Raw genomic sequence first — 10,239 nt, 5'->3', positions numbered from 1 at the left:
GCGGGAGGGGGGGGGGGGGGGGTGTAGAGGGTTTATGGGGGCTTAACGTCCCAAAGCGACTCAGGCTATGAGGGACGCCGTCGTTAAGGACTCCGGAAATCTCGACCACCTGCTGTTCTTTAACGTGCAGTGACATCGCACAGTACACGGAATTCTAGATTTTCGCCTCCAGCGAAATTCGACCGCTGCGCCCGGGATTGAATCCGCGTCTTTCGGGTCAGCAGCCGAGCGCCAAAACCACTGAGCCACCGAGGCGGGGTGGTGGATCAGTTCCGTGCAGTAGACGCCCCAACTGGCCGTGCTCTGTCTCTGCCGGATCATCAGACGCACTTTGTAGCTCCGAAAGACGCGGGTTCGAATCCTCGAACAGCCTCGTATCACTCCCGTCCGTCCGCCATCCTCGGTGGTCAATCTGCCACCAGGGCCAACACCAAAACTCTCCCTTCTCCTCGCAACATGCATCCAACTCATCATCAAAATCGCAAAGAAGCTCGCGACGCGTCACTCCAGCAGCGATATGCTGGCAGACTTGACGTACTCTACACAGACGCGGCAGACCAGCCTACTTGGAGTGCAGCAACAGGAACTGCCACAGATGAGAACATGACTCTTCATGCCTTCTGCTCCGTACGCACTTCACATAACACTACAGCGGAGGAAGTAGCTGTTTCTCTCGCGCTCTTCACTTCTAAAGCTGAAGTAGTAATAAGTGACTCACAGCGCGCCATTCTTATTTTGATTCATGACCGTATTTCAGTCGAAGCGTTTCGCGTACTTATATCAAATCCTCCTAAACACCTGACCCTCCTGATATGAGCTCCAGCCCACATGACCCTCAATTTTAATGAGGGAGCACATGAGCTAGCTTGAGGGCTCACTTTCCGAGCAGCTTATCATCTCGCCCCCAGCATGCCCGCCTTGGTCAGGAAGGACACCATAATCACTTCAAGCGACCTGCTTTAACACTATCTATCGCCTTTCTTGAAAACTCTATCCAGGTCCGCACCAAGAACTTACAAAGACAGAGGCCGTCATATGGCGCCAACTCCAGACGGACACTTTCCCCAATCCCAAAAGATTCCATAATATATTTCCTGAACTGTATATGACGATGTGTAAACACTGCAATATCCCAGCAGACCTCCTTCATATGGTCTGGACTTGATCACAACAACACATGCCAACACCCACACAACATACCTGGGAGGCTCGTCTACACAGCTCTACCCTGGACGACGAACGAGTGCTCATAGGTCTCGCTCTAGAAGCTGCCAGATTCCAAGGAGTCTTGGCCGACCCCCGACCCCTAGATCTCGGCATTCGGCCCCTTCACTGTTTTAATAAATGTTTGGCAACCAACCAACGCGGGTTCGATCCCAGCCGCGGAGGCTGAATTTTGATGGAGACGGAATTCTAGAGTTGTAGTCAAATTTCCTGAGCCCTTCACTTCGGCGTTCCTCAGAGCCTGAGTCGCTTTTGGACGTTAAACCCCAATAAACGAAACCAAACTTTGCAGCTGTAATGAGACAAAGCGTGATAAATTTCAAAATAATAAAGGAAGTGTCAACATGCTGAGGTGGCGAGCGTTGAATTAAATAAAATGATCTGCGATCATACAAAGAATAGGTCCGCTTGCGCTCCGTGTTCCTTTCTTCCAATTCAGCTGCTCACAAATTTGGTTTTCGCCTCTTTTACTCATTGCTTTCGCTTCGGTCTCTCGCAGTGCTGAGTACTTACGAAACCGAGGTACACGGCGCAGCTCACAGCACAAGATCCATGCCGCTAGACGCCACCAGGTACTTGCTGGTTGCGGTTTGGACAAGTTTACCGACACCGTCGAATATTTCGGCAGGCAATGCTGACTTTTAAGATGATGCATTTCACGCTGCGGAACGCATACGCAAACGTGCCACGGTCCCGCGTCTTGGTCAGCTAGAATGCAGAGTACACGCTGGTTCAACCCAGTGCGGCGGTGGTGGTGGTGGTGAAAACTTTTAATTGGTGACATAGAGTTTGGGAGCCACAGAGTGGCCCCGCTACATGGTCGGCGTCCCTAGTCCGGGACACCGCATGACGAGGCCCCGTCTCTCGCCCGTTTCACCAGAGCCCTTTGGGACTCAAGCGAAGAGCAGTTGAGGAGGGCAGTCTCCCATGCCTTTCTAGAAGAGGTAGAGGAAGGGTGGAGGTGGGGATTTTGAGTACATGCGGACACCATGTGGAAGATATCACAGGTCACCCCACAGTGCGGGCTGTGCGGCGGCGGCTTTAATGATAGTTGCGTGCGCGAAGTATGCGTAGAAATTCCTTCCGTCGCTACTGCCACCGCCATTGTAGACATTCATGACAAGCCGAAATGCAAACGTCTCTTTCCTTGTCTAGAGTGTATTGCGCCCATGACTACTTCAAGAACAAGTACACGTCTACCTCGAACGCAGTGGGCTTTGCCAACGAACTCGCCTTTTCAGGAGTGTCTGCACGGAACCATGTTTTAGCTGTTATACTTCGCTTCAAAGTTGAGTTGTCGTTGCTAGGACAATGTATTTCGAACAGTAATTGCCGCTCCGGTAAAACGCTGAGCATTGCCCAGTTGTACTGTTTGCAGTTTGCAGCGCTTTCGCGAGTTAGGTGGTCGATGTGAGTGCTGTTACTAGCGCGAAAGATTATCGACTCGCGTGAGAAAGTAGTCAAGTGAGCATATAGCATTGAAGCGCAGAACGCAGCGCTAGCTCACGCATGTTGTCGTTAATGAGGACAGCTCACAGCTTGGATGATGATGATAAAAACCGTTATCGGCGGAGCCCCTCAAATTTCAGATGAGGGCTGGTTCCTGGTCGTGGGTGGTGGCCGGCAGTCCCGACCAGAGTGTGATCTTCTCCGCCCACTGCACTCTAGGCTCAGTTACGAGAGCCGGGTAGGAGGTAGAGAGCAAGACGTCGCACCCCTCCCCGTCCGTGAGTGCCCATTGGGCCTGTGGTTGTAGTTGTTGGCAGATGAACACAATGTCGTCGAATGTGGCTCTTGGGGCCCCACAGAGGGAACATTCGGGGGTGTGAGTAGAAGGGAAGTGAAGCGCAAGGAGCGCCGGGGAAGAAAAGGTGCGAGCCTGGAGTTGTCGCCAGGTGGCCTGTTGTTTTGTCAGGGATGTGGGTGGCGCAGGGTTAAGCAGACAGACGTCCTTCGTGGTAGTGCGTGATGTCGTGATATGTGATCAGCCAGTCTCACACGTTGCGTGATAGTAGTAGTATAAAACTTTATTCCGCAAAATGGGACGGGGTTTAGGAGTTGGGGTCTTGAGCTGCAGGCGGTGTTCCTAGGTACAGGATCCCATTGGTTCTTGCTGCCTCTTCGGCGCTCAACCAGCGCAAGCTGATCTTGCGGGTCGGAGCTGGACAGAAGCTCCTTCCACTGCTCGACTGACGGCTTTGTAATTTTGGCCACTATCGGGCTCGCCTGATAGCCCCATGTGCAGTGGTACAGGGTGGCTATCTCTCCGCACCACATGCATTCTGGAGTGTATTGCGTAGGCCAAGTCTTACTGTGTATGGGTACGAATTTGTAGCTGTCTCCATGTAGTGCTCTGATGTCTTGTCAGTGTCTTGTGGGGAAGCGGGTATTTACGGCGTCCTAACTTCCAAAACATGGTGAGCTCTCCGTAGCTGTCTGGAGAAGTGTTGGTTTCCCCCTTGTCGCCACTCGCTCGGTTTGTGTAACGTCGAACTACCGCGTCAACTTTCAGGTTTCCCTCCACTCCTCCGTGCCTAGGGGCCCATACCACGTTCTGCTCGTTTTTGAGTTTTGTCACCTCCGTGAGGAGGGTGCCGGCCTGCTTGCTTATCTTTCCCCTTAGAAAGCCTCTGCATGCAGCCTGTGAGTCTGTTACTATTGTGTAGCTCTTGCTGTTTCTGCCTGGTTCTTCGGTAGGCGCCGCTTGGTTGACCTACGCCCGAGAATTGAAATGGGCCACTTTATTACCGGGATTGCCCGAACGGACCGGTATCTAGGCTGTTTGGATGCAGCGAGGTGGTTGGGGGTTGGAAGTGAGAATTTTAATACCGGCAGAAAATATCAATCTGTCCGCGGGCAGAGATGAGGCGCAGCGGAAGACGATATCCCGAACGCGATGGCTGCTTCTTCGGCTTCTAGTGATGTGTTTGCCTGATAGAGCCTGGTATCGTTAGTTGTAAGTTGTTTGAGAGTACGCAGAGGGCATAAGCTGAGGGGTGGGAGCATTCTGCGGCGTCTACGTATGCTACCGCACGTTCGTGCTCATGTTCTTTATGCAAGACGGGGTCCAGTTTAGATTTTGTGTTTCGTTCTATCGCATTGTGTTTTTTCTCTGAGCAAAAACCTTTTATCTGACACTACCAACTCAGAATAATAGCTGAAAGCGTTCTTGTTTATTTGTAGTACAGCGACGTCTTCAACGACGAAAGCAGTTTATACGGGTCTTGAAAATTGAAAATTGGTTTACGAGGAAAGGCAGTGGCGCAGTATCTGCCTCAGATGACTCCATTCTTTGGTCCTGCTGCGTCCTCGTAAAGGCTGTTAGGTTGCTTGTCCCATTTCTTCTGCAGCACTTCCCCTCTTGCATTCCTCCTCTCGACGATATATTCGGGACGCATATTCCGCGGAATGGGGTGCACGTTGATGCATCTCCTCATATCGCGTGGTAACTCTTCCCTTTGGTCTATTGTATAGGGCACTGAAAACCCACTCCAGCGGGCCGTATTACGCTCTCCGGACGCGTTGTTCCTCGAGGTCCTCGCCATTGCACATGCCCTCCAGTCATTTGCCCTCCTTCTCTTTCTCCAAGAGTAGTCTATTCAGACTCACAAGCCGCTATACGCCACATACAGAAAAGCACCCTAATCCCTTCTCTCCAACAGGAGGTCGAATTAGCGGTCTCCGCATTGCTGCCTTCCATCGTTTTCCCCTGCTGGGTCCCTGGGCATTCAGGGATTGACGGCAATGAGCTGGCCCTTCAGCTCGCCCGCGACACACTTTTCCGGGCACCGTTGTTCCCCTGGCCCCAATCCCTCGGAGTATGGTGGGAGACTCACCCTTCTCAGCACCATAAAAGACGTCTACCTCGAGCTCCACCTCGACAAACGCATTCACCCTCCCCCTCATCTATCACTCATGGTGCAGGAGGCTCTCCTTCTTCGGCACATCCAAATGAATGCAGTCATCACCCGGTTCTGCCTCTTTCTCTATCGCTATCGCTCGGACCCGTCTTGTTCCAACTGCCCCTGTATCTATGCAGTCCTGGCTTTTTGACTATTCTATTGCCCGGCTGCTCAGCAGTCGGGTTCCTACCCCCCCGTTCTCTATCCATCACCACGTGGTTCGACTGCGCTGAAGGGGAGGAAGAACAGCGACTTCTGGTCGCCCACGCGGTCGGCATGCTCTGCCTGTAAATTATGGTCGAATAAAAGTCTGTCTTCTTCTTCTTCTACTATAGAGCAGATTCACATGGATCTTCTCGAGCAGTTCTCTTCCGGGTTTTGTTAGTGCAAGCCTATTGAGCTGTGAGAGCCATTGTGCTTCCCACATCTCCTTTAGGTTTTCGTACTCCTAGAGCCATGATGTTTGCTGTTAACGTGCATTTCGGTAGCCCCAGGGCCGTCTTGTAGACTTTCTTGATCAGTGTCTCCATATTTCAATTTCCGACCGGGAGCGGTTATGGAATGTCCCCCGTAGATTATCCGAGAGATAGCGAAAGCTTGCACCAAGAGGTTGGTGTCCCTTTCCGTCATGTCATGGTGTTTATTTCGGATACGATGTGTCATCCGGAGGATTTGCTCGGTAGATGTTGAAAACTTCTTCATGGTGGTGGTGTTCTCTCGCTCTGTGGGATATACTGCCCTAGTATCTTGATCTCTGTGGGTTTCTGTACTGGGTGGTTGTCTACATACACCATGATATTCTGCGCTAGGGGTGTCCTCGGGTTCTTCAGGATGAACAACTGGGATTTTCTGGCGCACACTGGAGGCCTCTCTCCCTGGCGTACCGGTCCACTGTGTCCGATGCTGATTGAAGACGCTCCTCGATCTTGGCGTCACTCCCCGAGGTCCACCAGACAGTGATATCAACCGCATACAGTGTGTGTTTGATGCCGGGGATTTCGGAAAGAAGGCCTGGTAGATCTTTCATAGCCAAATTGAACAAGAGGTGTTATGTAACCCAACTTCACGCACTTTTGCGTGAAGTTCCCAGACACCATTAGAGTATGGGGAGTAGCGGCCTCGGACTCAAAGAAAATGCCCTCGACTTAGCGTGTCAAGCTCAGAGGGAAACCAGCTACCAAGTGACAACAGGTTTTTGGTCGTTTGGTGCCCAACTTTCGCCGGTCGCAAGCCAGCGAATGGGTCGGAGCCAAAGGTTCACAAACAAAACAATGTTTATACAACAATGAGACCATACAGAGGATTTCACAATCGCTAGTACAAATATATACAAAGTGATTAGCAAAACAACGCAACTCGTGAAAAGTTACACTAAGAAAGATTAATTTACGAAAGAATTGTTGCACTTAAAATCCAACAACAAAAGAGAGAGGCGAACAAACAAAACACAATTTCTCACCGGGCACTGCGACAGTCCGATGACCAGAGGTCCACCACGATGGCGTCCCACAGACTGGCGCGCGCTGCCTCGTTGGTGCGTGGCTGGGGTGAGTGGTGTTGTCCCGGGAGTCGAGCGGCAGCGCTTCAGTGAAGCTTAAACGGCGGCTCGGGCTAAACTAACAGCGGTCAACGCTCTTGTTATATAGGCTTGGTTCGCGTCTGTTTGTTCTACGCCCCAAAGAAGACGCGCACATACACACAGTATCGGCCGTGCAGTCTCCTTTTCCTTCTCGCGCCGGCCGCGCGTCCTCATTGGTCAAAAGCCGGGAGTCGCTTCGAGGAGCATCCAGAAGGTTCTGTCGTGGCGCCGCCCCCGACGGGCCAGTGGAGAGGGGGAGGACATTTCTTAGTGCACGCAAGGCTGTGCCCTCTCTGTCAACATCGCGTAGAAACAACCCGGACATACTAGAACAATCGACGGCATTCCCCCGCGCCTCCTCGGCGAGCAGTGGGGGCGGGGCATCCACACACACACACAAGTCTAGTCGCCTTCCAGGGGTTTCCTTCTCCCCCGTTTTAAGACCCACGCTGTCGAGATGCGTCCGCACGGCGCTGTATTTGTTTCTTTGTTTCAAAATCGCCGAATTTTGGGATACTGTCGCTTCCTTTAAGAATATTGTGCAGCAATATTCTCAAATAAAAAAATTCGCGTGCGCAGGTTGTGCTCAGAAACTCCATGGAATATGCCAAAACACATATATCAATACACTGATGTTTCCACATACATAACACAATGCAATGGCCAGAACTCACTTCACTACAGGGCGCGATTCGGCAGTACATTCACACCATCATCATCATCATCAGCCTGACTACACCCACTGCCGGGCCTCTCCCATCTCTCTCCAATTAACCCTATCCTTCGTCAGTTGCCGCCACTGTATCCCCGCAAACTTCTTAATCTCATCCGCCCACCTAACTTTCTGCCGTCGCCTGCTACGTTTGCTTTCTCTTGGAATCCACTCCGTTACCCTTAAGGACCAGCGGTTTTATTGCCTTCGCATTACATGCCCTGCCCAAGCCCATTTCTTCCTCTTGATTACAACTAAGATGTTTGATTTCAACCCGCGTTTGTTCCCTCACGCACTCCGCCCCCTTCCGATCTCTTAACGTAACACCTATCATTTTCCTTTCCATAGCTCGCTGCGTTGTTCTTAACTTAAGCTGAACCCCCTTTGTTAGCCTCCACGTTTCTGCCCCATAGGTGAGTACCGGTAGGATACAGCTGTTGTATACTTTTCTCTTCAGGGATATTGGTAAGCTACCATTCATGATCTGAGAGAACCGGCCATATGCGCTCCACCCCATTCTTATTCTTCTAGTTATTTCCCTCTCATGGTCCGGATCTGCGGTCACTACCTTCACACATTCACACATTCACATTCACACAACATTAAAAAAAGGAAGCCCACAAGTATGAGGCATCCTTTCGCCTATACTTCCAGATTCGTCATACTGAGTTCACACAACATACTGGCCCTGTTCGAGAATTCAGGGGCATTCCTGGTTCTCTTTCTTACGTGACTCCGAGTTTTCTTCTTGACGCGCGTTCTAGCCTTCTTCCGCCTTATTCTGAGGCTTTTCTTCCGAACGCGGGTTCTGCCCAGCTTCCTACTCGTACTGCTGCCTGGTTTTGCGCCCAGACTTCGAGCCCTTCTTCCTTTCCTGCGGCCAGCGCGTCTGTTGCGAACAAGTTCAATGCCAGTTCACTTATGTTGTTGTTGTTGTTGTTGTCCTCTAGATAATGGCGCATACCCACTGCGGGGGATTGGTCAAGACACAGGCGGCATCTAATAGGTGTTCAAAATGTTAAACAAGAAAATAATGGAGGTGAAAAATAAAATAATCAGGATAATAATAGCAATTAGGAAATAAATGAAAGGATCTCAGATGTGTAATTGAAATAGGCTAAACAAATGCTGTGAGATCGGTGACTGAAATAGAGAACGGGGCTAAATATTCCACGTTTCAGAAAGCTTTCATTCCAGAGAAATATTGATCAAGAGAAAGAGCAGAGCTTAAGACGGCAGCTGTTTAGTGTCTGTAAGGAAGTTTTGCATGGCGGAGAGCACATTCCAGTTGCTGTGCCCAAGGGAGGAAGCCCCAAGAGACAGAGCAACCCCAGCTGACAGACTTAGACCAAGCTGTCGTAACGGAAGCTCCAGCAGGCGGCTCCGTAAAGAGGAGTAACGGCGGCAGGTCAACAAGAAATGATCTATCGTTTCGGGTTCTCCGCAGAACGGGCACAATGGGGAGACCGCCAGACCAGATCTATAAAGGTAGAAGTTTAAAAGAGGCACGCGACAACGTAGACGCGTGAAGGAAACCTCAAGCTTGCGTGATCGCCATCCTTTACTGCACCACGGGTAAAGGAGATGCCGGAATTCGGGAGAGGAGGTAAGAGCTGATGCTGCGAATTCTTTCAAGAGCAGATACCTGCGAAACCTGGCCGCGGTAATATATGCGCTGGGTGGAAGCACAGATACGACTGGGCCTTGAAGAGATGCCTTCGCCAGGGTATCAGCAACCTCATTCAAATGGATCCCTCTGTGCCCAGGCACCCAGACCAACCGTAATGAACACACGTGGGGTGGAACCAAGCATTTGAGTAACCGAAGAGCCTGAGATGTTGTAGACGCGGTGAGAGAGGAACACAACGATAATGAATCTGTCATAATTATGACAGATGACAAGGAGCTGTTTAATTTGCGCAACGCTAAGACCACAGCTAGAAATTCGGCCAAATAAATAGGGGTGTAATCGGGAAGGCGGAGTGAGAATGACCAGTCAAGGGAGATGGAGAAAATGCCAACACCGGCCTTTTATTCACACTGTGAGGCGTCTGTCGCTATGAGCACATGAGATTTAAAGCACAGCAGGTAATCCTGCAATAAACCGCTGAGCAAATGAAAAGGCATTAACTTTGCATGTTTTGGAAAGATGTCATCGAAGACAATCTGAATAGATGAGTTGGCGCATACCGGACGGATGTCCGAAATGCGGACGTTTAAGGGGTCAAGGAGGGATTGCACCAAACATATCTGAGGGGTACGGAAACGAGACCAGGTTTCGTTGAAAAATAGCCGAGGCTGACGAAGGAAGATCAAATTGGAGGCATGGAGCGAATAATCGCACATTCTTATGAACGTTTTCACCGTTAAGAGCCGAAATCTAGATGTCAATGATGGAGTACGCGCTTCCAGGTACAAAACGGAATTCGCCACAAATTTTGGAAGGCCCAAACAAAGGCGCAACGCCTCCCGCTCCAAGAGAATCAAGGGGCGAAGTTTACACGCTGGCGCACCAGAGAATAAAACACAGCCGAACTCTAAGACTGGACGGACGTACATTCTATAAATCATAAGAAGTGAGTGCCTTCTCATGCCAGAACGAACACTGCTCAGCCTGCGCAGCATACCGACTGCTCGGACTCCTTTCACAGTGATCTGCTCGATATGGGCCCCCCAGGAAAGAGAAGGATCATAAATTACTCCGAGGTATTTGACACTTTGCACTTGAGGAATTACATGGTTCCGGTAAACAATAGAGATATTAACTGGACGAGAGAGCGGAAAAACCAATAAAGCACATTTATTGACGTTAAGGGACAGAT

The sequence above is a fragment of the Amblyomma mixtum genome, chromosome 2 (genome assembly GCF_055824585.1).
Source record: "Amblyomma mixtum isolate Tamu chromosome 2, ASM5582458v1, whole genome shotgun sequence".
In the NCBI taxonomy this organism is placed as follows: domain Eukaryota; kingdom Metazoa; phylum Arthropoda; class Arachnida; order Ixodida; family Ixodidae; genus Amblyomma; species Amblyomma mixtum.
This window is presented reverse-complemented; position numbering follows the sequence as displayed.